This window comes from Rutidosis leptorrhynchoides, chromosome 4 (assembly GCF_046630445.1).
Source record: "Rutidosis leptorrhynchoides isolate AG116_Rl617_1_P2 chromosome 4, CSIRO_AGI_Rlap_v1, whole genome shotgun sequence".
In the NCBI taxonomy this organism is placed as follows: domain Eukaryota; kingdom Viridiplantae; phylum Streptophyta; class Magnoliopsida; order Asterales; family Asteraceae; genus Rutidosis; species Rutidosis leptorrhynchoides.
In genome coordinates this window covers 214,207,104-214,219,558 of record NC_092336.1, presented here as the reverse complement: position 1 = coordinate 214,219,558, position 12,455 = coordinate 214,207,104, and positions in this window count along the sequence as shown.

Sequence of the window (12,455 nt, the reverse complement as noted above, 5' to 3'; positions counted from 1 at the left end):
AGGAACTGAACCAATTGATGAAGCTGAAATGTTAGCTACACTTATGGATAATGGATATGAACCAACAACAGAAGAACTTCAAATGCTAAAAGAAGAAGACAGATATCGATATAAATCATCGATAGAAGAACCTCCGAAATTAGAGTTAAAGCCACTTCCAAACCATTTGGAATACGCTTATTTACATGGTGAATCTGAATTACCTGTAATAATATCGTCTTCTCTTACTGAAAATGAGAAATCACAACTCATTTCTGTGTTGAAAGCTCATAAACCAGCCATTGCATGGAAGATTCATGATATTAAAGGAATAAGTCCTTCGTATTGCACACATAAAATCCTTATGGAAGAAGGTCATAAAACGTATGTGCAACGCCAACGAAGACTAAATCCTAATATGCAAGATGTAGTTAAGAAAGAGATTATTAAACTGCTAGATGCAGGTTTGATATATCCAATTTCTGATAGTCCATGGGTAAGCCCAGTACAATGCGTACCTAAGAAGGGTGGCATGACTGTCATTACAAATGAGAAAAATGAGCTTATTCCTACTAGGACTGTAACAGGATGGCGTGTATGTATTGATTATAGAAAATTAAATGACGCCACCAGAAAAGATCACTTTCCCTTACCTTTCATAGATCAAATGTTGGAAAGATTAGCCGGAAATAGTTACTATTGTTTTCTAGATGGATTTTCCGGATATTTTCAAATTCCAATAGCACCCGAGGACCAAGAGAAAACCACATTCACGTGCCCTTATGGTACTTTTGCTTACAAACGCATGCCATTTGGACTTTGCAACGCCCCTGCAACCTTTCAAAGGTGTATGATGGCGATTTTTCACGACATGATAGAAGAATGCATGGAAGTATTCATGGATGACTTTTCAGTCTTCGGTGATACATTTAAATCATGTCTAGTTAATCTAGAACGAATGCTAATTAGATGCGAACAATCAAATCTAGTACTTAATTGGGAGAAATGCCATTTCATGGTTAAAGAAGGCATCGTTCTTGGACATAAAATTTCAAAAGAAGGAATTGAAGTGGATAGAGCTAAAGTAGATGTAATTGCTAAACTTCCACATCCCACCAATGTTAGAGGAGTTAGGAGTTTTCTAGGGCATGCCGGTTTTTACCGACGTTTCATAAAAGATTTTTCTAAAATTGCCACTCCTATGAATAAACTCCTAGAAAAGGATGCGCCATTCATCTTTTCAGATGAGTGTATCAAATCTTTTAATATTCTTAAAGAGAAACTCACTAATGCGCCGATCATGATAACACCAAATTGGAATCTACCATTTGAACTAATGTGCGATGCAAGTGATTTTGCAATGGGAGCCGTTTTAGGACAAAGGATTGAAAAACGATTTCAACCTATATATTATGCTAGTAAGACGTTACAAGGAGCACAAACAAACTATACAACTACTGAAAAAGAACTCCTTGCTATTGTCTTTGCTTTTGACAAATTTCGATCATATCTCGTTCTAGCAAAAACGGTGGTCTATACCGACCATTCTGCTCTTAGATACCTATTTTCAAAACAAGATGCTAAACCAAGATTAATCCGTTGGATCTTACTCTTACAAGAGTTTGATATTGAAATCCGAGATAAAAGAGGAGCAGAAAATCTCGCCGCTGATCATCTTTCTCGTCTTGAAAATCCCGAATTAGAAGTTCTGAATGAATCAGCCATACAAGACAACTTTCCTGATGAATATCTATTGAAGATAGATTATAATGAAATCCCATGGTTTGCAGACTATGCAAACTACTTAGTTTGTGGATTCCTTGAAAAAGGATTATCGTACCAAAGACGAAAGAAATTCTTCAGTGATATAAAACACTATTTTTGGGAAGATCCACATCTGTTTAAAAGTTGTCCCGATGGCATAATACGCCGATGTGTATTTGGAGATGAAGCTAGTAAAATTTTAAACCATTGTCACACAGGACCAACAGGAGGGCATTATGGGCCTCAACTAACAGCAAGAAAAGTTTATGAAGCTGGATTCTATTGGCCTACAATTTACAAAGACGCACACCTTCTTTGCAAATCTTGTGATGCATGTCAAAGGACCGGAAAAATAAGTCAACGTGATGAAATGCCACAAAATGTCATCCAAGTATGTGAAGTATTTGACATTTGGGGTATTGACTTTATGGGTCCATTTCCAAAATCTCATAATAATCTATATATACTCGTAGCCATTGATTATGTATCTAAATGGGTGGAAGCACAAGCTCTCCCAACTAACGATGCACGAGTTGTAGTCAACTTTTTAAAACGTCTTTTTGCAAGGTTTGGAACACCGAAAGCTTTAATAAGTGATCGGGGTACTCATTTCTGTAATAATCAACTTGAGAAAGTTCTTAAAAGATATGGAGTAACTCATAAAATCTCCACCGCATATCATCCACAAACAAGTGGACAAGTTGAAAATACCAACCGAGCTTTAAAACGTATTCTAGAGAAAACCGTAGGATCAAATCCGAAGGAATGGTCCATTAAATTGGAGGATGCACTCTGGGCTTTTAGAACAGCCTACAAAACTCCAATTGGAACCACACCTTTTAGACTTGTTTATGGAAAAGCATGTCATCTTCCAGTAGAAATTGAACACAAAGCATTTTGGGCTTTGAAAACATGTAATCTTGATTTACATGAAGCCGGACGTCTACGATTAAGTCAACTAAATGAATTAGAAGAATTAAGACATGAAGCATACGAAAATTCGTTAATCTATAAAGAAAGAACGAAGAAATGGCATGATAAAAGAATCAGAAGTTCAAAAGAATTTAAAGAAGGAGACAGAGTTCTTCTTTTCAATTCACGATTCAAGCTATTTCCTGGAAAATTGAAATCAAGATGGTCTGGACCATTCATAGTCAAAAGAGTTTTCCCATACGGAACGATAGAATTAATAAATTCAAATGGGATTGAATTTAAAGTCAATGGTCACAGAGTTAAACATTACATACATGGTCCGATGGAAGTCGACAACGAAGTTAATCACAATTTCGACACCACAGCTAACTAAGTGTGGGGAGAATCAAGTCTTTAAAGGATAATATGTATTTCTGTTAGAGTTAGATTGTCTGTTTTCGTGTAGTTCTCGAAAATGGAACCCGAATGGTCTTTCCCTAGCAGACCCTAAAGAACTAGTCTTCTCTCCCCATTCTGAATTTTTATTTTTTTTAGGTTTTTACGAAATGAAGACTGCCTGTGAACTAAACCATGGTCTAATGCTACACGCTTTGATCACTAAACGTAATAATGACATACTCCCGAGTGAAATAGTATCAGTAATCAGGGAAAGAATGGACGGAGTTAGAAAAGAATCCAGATGCGAAGATAATAAGTTACAATTTGGTAAAGGAAAATCAAAATCCTCAGCGAAAAGAAGAGCACGACACCTAGAAAGATGTCACAAATGCGGAAAATGGTCACATGGAGGTAAATGTTCAAATAATCAAACCTATTCAAATACCGAATTTGTTACTTTATGCAGAGACGGACCGTTCATATGTTTAGAAGAAAAGACACTGAATGCTCGAGGTTACGCCTATGTAGCCATGGAAAACCAATTAAACCGACTATCTTATGAATGGGATAGATCATATAACTAAGAAATCTATTTCACAGGTATGTCTGTACAGTTTTTATTTTTATTTTTATTTTTAACCTTTTGATAATAAACGCTAATTTGTTCGCTAAAAAGTATTAAATTGGTATTGAATAAAATTAGGTTTGGCGACCGAAATTATTGATATCATTCAAAAATTTATTACATCACTGCGAAATTTAACGTTTATTCTTAAGGTATAAATATCTTTAAACAATCAACCCAAAATATTTCAAAAATTCGTCATGAGTTAAATTAGGTCTTGGAACCGAAATTACTTTACCGAAAAGAGGGGCGCATATTTTTGATAATATTTGATTGATTAAAGTGGGATAAAAAGACAAAAAGATTTTTAATTTTATTTTTACCATATTTTTTAAATTAATATTTAAATCTTAAATTAATATTGTAAACTTTATAAAAACAATATATTTAAAATTGTAAATATTTGAAAAATTAATATAAGTTTGATATGAATTTATAAATTTTTAAATTAAGTTTGGTGTGAATTTTTAATTTTTAAAATATTAATTTTTAATTTTACGCATTTCAAATTTTAAGTTTGGTGTGAATTTTTAATATTAATTTTGAATTTTATATTTAAGTTGTGTGAATTTAAAAACAAAAATTTACTTTATCTCATTTAAGTTAAGAATATGATTTTTAAAATTCGTCGTAAGTTGAAGACTAGGTCTTTGAACCGAAATTGCTTTACCCGAGAGAGGGACGAGAACTTTTATTATCATTATTTTTAATCTTATTGAATTAAATATGCCAAAAACATTGAAAAAACCCAAAAATCTTAGCTTTTAAAACAATCGCTACAAAAAGACAAATTTTAAAATTTTGTCGAGGGACGGACTAGGACATCGATCCGAAACGACCTCGTCCTAAATAACAAGGGAAACAAAATTTTAAAATTAAGTACTTAATTGTTTCAAAAGATAATAATTCTAATTATAAAAAAAAAAAAAAAAAAATATACCAAACTCCGCGAGTCGCGGAGTTTGGAGGGTAAATCCCCGCGACTCGCGGAGGTACCGAAAATCAGAAAAAAAATAAAAAGAGCTGAACGATCAGTACACTCCACAACTAAAAAACACAGCGAATTTCACAGCGAAAACCCACGAAAAACCACCCAAAAACACCCCAAAATTACCAATTTTTAACCGTTAATCACCAAATTTTTTGCTAAAATCATGTTGAGAAGGATGCTATCTAAGAATTACTCAAGAAAAACGGTAAATTTCTACACCTAAACACCATTTAATTCGAAATTTGATGTTCTTGAGCTATTTTTTCCCCAAATTGATTTTGATGCTTTTTAGTGTAATTAAGCTTAAATTGTTTATGTATTATGCTTGTATAACCTAGATTGATGCTGTTTAACATGATTAGAAGCCTTAAACTTCAAATTTTGAGTAATCTAGGGTTTGTGTTCTTGAGCAAATTTGGGGCTTTTTGATATAAACAGGTTATGGCCGATTTTTGTCATGAATTGTTGCTAAATTAAGTAGTGTAACATGTCTAGGTAGTTAAATGATCCAAACTTTGAGCCTAAACATAATTTTGAGAATTAAAGTGGACTTTTTCAAGTCTAAAATTCATGAACTTGATTTTTGAAAGATAATGCCATTTGAGACTTGTTTAATTGCTAGTAATGATTATTTTGACATGTTATTTGAGTTGAATGCTTATGAACTAGGCGAAAATTTTCGTATATGCTTATTTGAAAAAGTGTAGATTTGATAAAAATGTGAAAATAAGCTTAAGTTTGATATAAATTGATAATGTCATTGTAATTATTTTGATTGATGATTTTGCTGACACTAATGCATATTTGGATGCACAAAAAATTGTGTTTGATGTGTTTTGCAGAATGAAAGGGGTGAATCTTCATCCCAAGCCCGCAATGCTCCTGCTGAGAATTTGGAACAACAGGAGGTGGATAACTACTACAAGCAGGATGTACCTCATCCAGTCATGACCTTTTCCGATATGCACTTGGAAGAGTTGCACCCGAACCTGAGATTTGACAGACTTTGGATAGATTATCCAAAATATCAACGGGGTTTGCATACTCTTCATTCTAAGGTTGTTGAGGTACCGAGGGTCATAGAATGGGGACCCTTAGAAGCTGTAGAATTGGCCGGGCCAATTAGGGAATTACTTGTACAGAGGTATGGTAATTCTTCTTTTAATGACTGGATATGTTTATTCACCATACGTAGACCTGTATATAAAGTATGGTGTGAAGAATTGTTATGTAGTATAGAGTTGAATGATCGGGTAGCTAGTTTAACCGATCGTTCTTTTATTAGATTTTTGTTAGGCGGTTCGATGCGCCACATGTCTTTACTGGACATGGCTCAGGCTTTACGTATATATACGCCTGAGGAGTTAGCGTCTGCCGATTGTAGAGGATTGATACTAAACGGTAGAAAGATAGATGAAAATTTTGATACACACGGTGTGTGGAGTCAAATGACAAGCCATCACCGTTTCAAAGGGGGAAATTACTCTTATTTGGATATAGATAGAGCCGAATTAAGAGTGATACATAGGTTTTTAGCTAATTCGATTACACAAAGGGGTAAAAACAAGGAAAAAGTAAATGAACAGGATTTGTTTTACCATATGTGTATTCGAGACCCACAAAGCGCTGTAAGTATACCGTATTGTGTGGGTTATTATTTATCAGCTATGGTTCGGGGGATGCGACCACATAGCATAATAGGAGGTGGTATTTTTATTACTTTGATTGGTGAATATCTCGGTGTGGATATAAGTCGGGGGGGATTATTACTAGAAGAGCCGGAACCCCGCGATACTATAGGTTTAAATGTATACCATGGTGCGAAAGTTTTGAAGAGGCGAAATAACGCCGCAGTACGATACCATGGTAGACATCCACAGGTGGAGAGAAACCAGCAACAAGGTAATGTAGGAGGGGGGAATGAGATGCAAGAAATGCATAGGTTTATAGCTTCTCAGGAATACGAAAATGCTAGACAGAGAGCATTTGAAGATTGGCAAGTTCATCAGAACCAAATCATAGCTCATTGCCAACATATAGGTAGAAACTATATTCCTACACCGAAACCCATCTTCCCTCCTTGGTCTATAGAGATGCAGCCACCGTATCCTACGTATGACCCTGCCGAAGCATTCTATAGCACTTATGGTTATGCCTGGAACCCCTATTGGTACCAATATCATCCTTAGTTTACTTATTATTTTTTTTTATTTTGTAATTTGTAATTATTGATACATTTAATATTTTTGTTAATATTGTAATCATTTTTATAATTATCTAACTTTTATTCTTAGATTTTAATAATTTTTGAATGTGGGGTAATATACCAAACTTCAAAAATATGTATATATGTTTGCAGTTTATCTTATGTACACAACAGGGTAAAACAACGCATTTTCAAAGACTGGCATTAAGTTCAGCAAAAGCAACTAATTTTGACGACAAGATGCAAAATATATATGAAATAACAACAAGACGGAATGAACAAATGATGTGCACCATTTATCATTCAGCAAACAAACGCCAATATATTTGGAAACTTTGGTAAAAATTTAATCATTTTCACACAAATCACCCTCAATAATTTAAATTGTTACTGATTTCTTGCAAATGAGGGCATTGCAAGATCTTAAGTGTGGGAAGGGGTTAAATTCTTTCGGATTTTAAAAATTTTTGATTTAAACACTTGGTTACCATTAAAAATACTAGTAACGCAGTAGTTGTATTAGAATCTAGTGCTCTCTGATAAAAAAGAACAGCCCTAGTCTTATATACTGACTACCCAATTCTAGTAAAATTTTTCAAAATTTTCAATTAAATGAATTCAAAATCATGTTTATACATATTTATGAACGATAAAACTAGGTTTTAACACAGAAATTATTGTTACCTCGGAAAGGACATAAATTAAGAAACAAACTAAAATGTCAAAATTCATTTAAAATGGAATAGAGGACGATAAAAAGAAAAATAAAAAGCCAAGTATGGGAAAATTTACCAAGTTATTTTAAACATATGTCACATATATCTGTAACAAATAACTGAAAATACTTTTGCTTTGGACTAAACTAAACTGTTTTACCCGATGAAAGAAAAGAAGAGATGGATCTACTCGATGAATCAATTCCATCATTAAAAGGAAGTAAAGTCTTCCGAAAAAGACACGCGCTTCTTGATTTAGGTCATGAAGTTGTCGTCCAGACCAGCTGTAGGTTGACGAAAAATCTAGAAAAGTCATCACTAAAATCGGTTGGAAATCCACGGACCTCAGCATTAAACAGGGTCGCCATGTGGTCAGATTTATCCTAACCATGAGAAGGATTTATCTCGTACAATGAGGGGGCACCATGGAAATTAGCTGGATAAGACTAATGAATTAGATCCCCAGAAAGGATAATCTCCTTAAAGATTAAAAATCAGCTTTTAAGACTGATATTACTCAATCCTAGAGATTGACCTTAAAGATTGAGAATTACAAACTCATGGAATTCGATGATATCTAAACTCGAGCTTAAACGAGAAAATATTTTGATCAAAATTACAAACCGATTTGTTTTCTGAAAACCCTATTTTCAATGCGTTCATTACCATTGAACGTAAAATCCTAGGAATTCACTTGGAATTCATTAGGTCACCTGAACCAAATCGGGTGTCAACCGTAAGAACGGTGGTTGCATAGCATGGTCAAAGACAGGACCTTGTGCCAGACCGAAAAATCATAGGATGATCTTTACTATCGCTCCTACCAAGGATAGTTCTAGCATCCGACACGTTAAAAGACCATAATCATCTGCATGTCAGGAGACATTGCCTTAACAGTTGCTTGTTCAACGCTTTCCTTTACAACCGGACGGTAGTTTACCGAAAGGTAATATACGGGACAAGTAAACTGGAAGTGTTGCTTTCCAAATACAAGGTTAGCAAGTGGGTGACACAAAACAACAAGTTTTGAGCTAAAATTTTCAAATCTGAAACCCACCAAACCCACAAAAATATTTTGCAAACACCGGTAAAGGGTTATCCCGGAAAACTTATCTAGGGTAAAAACTAGATTTAATTTTCAAAAGATCAAATGTTTTTATAAAGATCCAATTTCCTTAATGGATCTAAATTTTTATAGTCATGTGGGACTGTAAACCATATCGTTACTACCATTGTTTATACCGCCGTATAGAAATCACTGATGTACAAAGTGTGAAGAATAAAGAAGTGATTCTTGTATTTCAAGACGATATTGCTTGAGGACAAGCAACGCTCAAGTGTGGGAATATTTGATAATGCTAAAAACGAACATATATTTCATAGCATTATTCCTCAAGAAAGACAAGCTTTTAGTTGCAATTGTTCTATTTACAAGTGATATTCGTTTAAATAATAAAAGGTGAAGACAAAAGACAGATTCGACGAATTGAAGACGCAAACGACCAAAAAGCTCAAAAGTACAAAAGACAATCAAAAAGGTTCCAATTATTGATAAGAAACGTCTCGAAATTACAAGAGTACAAGATTCAAAACGCAAAGTACAAAATATAAAATTGTACGCAAGGACGTTCGAAAATCCGGAACCGGGACTAGAGTCAACTCTTAACGCTCGACGCAACGGACTAAAATTTACAAGTTAACTAGGTATATAAATATAATATAATATATAATTAATTATATTAATTATATATATATTATATTTATAAATAAAAACCGTCGGCAGAGAAAGACTCCAAGATATGAGCTGGAATTTCAAACTCCGCGACTTGCGGAGTTTGAAGGCAAAATTCACCGCGAGTCGCGGAGCCCCAAAAATCAACTCTGCCTATAAAGCAAACCGAATTCTGATCAAAAATTCATATCTTTTCCTTCTCTTATCATACGTAAAATTTATATATATATATATAATTTATATTTTAATTTTAATTTTAATTCTAATAATAAGGGTATGTTAGCGAATGTTGTAAGGGTGTAAGTCGAAATTCTGTCCGTGTAACGCTACGCTATTTTTAATCATTGTAAGTTATGTTCAACCTTTTTACATTAATGTCTCGTAGCTAAGTTATTATTATGCTTATTTAAAACGAAGTAATCATGATGTTGGGCTAATTACTAAAATTGGGTAATTGGGCTTTGTACCATAATTGGGGTTTGGACAAAAGAACGACACTTGTGGAAATTAGACTATGGGCTATTAATGGGCTTTATATTTGTTTAACTAAATGAAAGTTTGTTAATGTTAATATAAAGATTTACAATTGGGCGTCCCTATAAATTACCATATACACTCAATCGGACACGATGGGCGGGGTATTTATATGTACGAATAATCGTTCATTTAACCGGACACGGGAATGGATTAATAGCCACTAAAATAATTAAAACAGGGGTGAAATTACATTCAAGGGTAATTGGTGTAATTGTTAACAAAGTAGTAAAACCTTGGTTTACACGCAGTCGATAACCTGGTGTATTCATTAAACAAAGTATTAAAACCTTGTTACAATTCGAATCCCCAATTAGTTAGAATATTTAACTTCGGGTATAATAATAATTTGACAAGGACACTTGCACTTTATATTTATGACTGATGGACTGTTATGGACAAAAACCAGACGGACATATTAAATAATCCAGGACAAAGGACAATTAACCCATGGGCATAAAACTAAAATCAACACGTCAAACATCATGATTACGGAAGTTTAAATAAGCATAATTCTTTTATTTCATATTTAATTTCCTTTACTTTATATTTAATTGCACTTCTAATTATTGCACTTTTATTTATTGTTATTTAATCGCACTTTTAATTATCGTACTTTTTAATTATCGCAATTTTATTTTATCGCACTTTTATTATTCGCAATTTCATTATCGTTATTTACTTTACGCTTTAATTTAAGTCTTGTATTTATTTTATATTTTACATTAGGTTTTAACTGCGACTAAAGTCTTAAAATCGACAAACCGGTCATTAAACGGTAAAAACCCCCTTTATAATAATAATATTACTTATATATATATTTGTATTTTTATAAAAGTAAACTAATATAGCGTTGAGCTTTGTTTAAAGATTTCCCTGTGGAACGAACCGGACTTACTAAAAACTACACTACTGTACGATTAGGTACACTGCCTATAAGTGTTGTAGCAAGGTTTAAGTATATCCATTCTATAAATAAATAAATATCTTGTGTAAAATTGTATCGTATTTAATAGTTTTTCCTAGTAAAATATAAACTATTTTATATACACCTCGCATAACATCAAGTAAATCTGTCAAATATCACCCTATAAATAACTATGGCAAAAATCCTTAAAAAACGAAAAAAAAAAAAAAATTTAAAAAAAAGTTTTTTTTTTTATTACCTTTAGATTTTTAGACTCTAGTTACAATTTTTAGTATTAAGTTTAGTTTTGCCATAGTTATTTTTATTTCTAGAATTTTTAGGTTTGCCGTAAAATCTCTTAAGTGCTTATTCCTTAGACAAAGATTTATGTGCTTTAGAATTTTGTGACGCCGTTTTTCGCGCTACTTTCTTATTTTTATTTTTCGACGCCTATTTTTCGACCTTTTTCGACGCTCAATCTTTGTAGTGACCCGAACTTTTCCATGTTTATATATATTAATTGAGATTGATATTTACATGATTAAATGTTTCCAACATGTTAAGCAATCAAACTTGTTAAGACTTGATTAATTGAAATAGGTTTCATATAGACAATTGACCACCCAAGTTGACCGGTGATTCACGAACGTTAAAACTTGTAAAAACTATATGATGACATATATATGGTTATATATATAGTTAACATTATATTATGATAATTAAACATATCATTAAGTATATTAACAATGAACTACATATGTAAAAACAAGACTACTAACTTAATAATTTTGAAACGAGACATATATGTAACGATTATCGTTGTAACGACATTTAATGTATATATATCATATTAAGAGATATTCGTACATCATAATATCATGATAATATAATAATTTAAAATCTCTTTTGATATTATAAACATTGGGTTAACAACATTTAACAAGATCGTTAACCTAAAGGTTTCAAAACAACATTTACATGTAACGACTAACGATGACTTAACGACTCAGTTAAAATGTATATACATGTAGTGTTTTAATATGTATTTATACACTTTTGAAAGACTTCAATACACTTATCAAAATACTTCTACTTAACAAAAATGCTTACAATTACATCCTCTTTCAGTTTCATCAACAATTCTACTCGTATGCACCCGTATTCGTACTCGTACAATACACAGCTTTTAGATGTATGTACTATTGGTATATACACTCCAATGATCAGCTCTTAGCAGCCCATGTGAGTCACCTAACACATGTGGGAACCATCATTTGGCAACTAGCATGAAATATCTCATAAAATTACAAAAATATGAGTAATCATTCATGACTTATTTACATGAAAACAAAATTACATATCCTTTATATCTAATCCATACACCAACGACCAAAAACACCTACAAACACTTTCATTCTTCAATTTTCTTCATCTAATTGATCTCTCTCAAGTTCTATCTTCAAGTTCTAAGTGTTCTTCATAAATTCCAAAAGTTCTAGTTTCATAAAATCAAGAATACTTTCAAGTTTGCTAGCTCACTTCCAATCTTGTAAGGTGATCATCCAACCTCAAGAAATTTTTATTTCTTACAGTAGGTTATCATTCTAATGCAAGGTAATAATCATATTCAAACTTTGGTTCAATTTCTATGACTATAACAATCTTATTTCAAGTGATGATCTTACTTGAA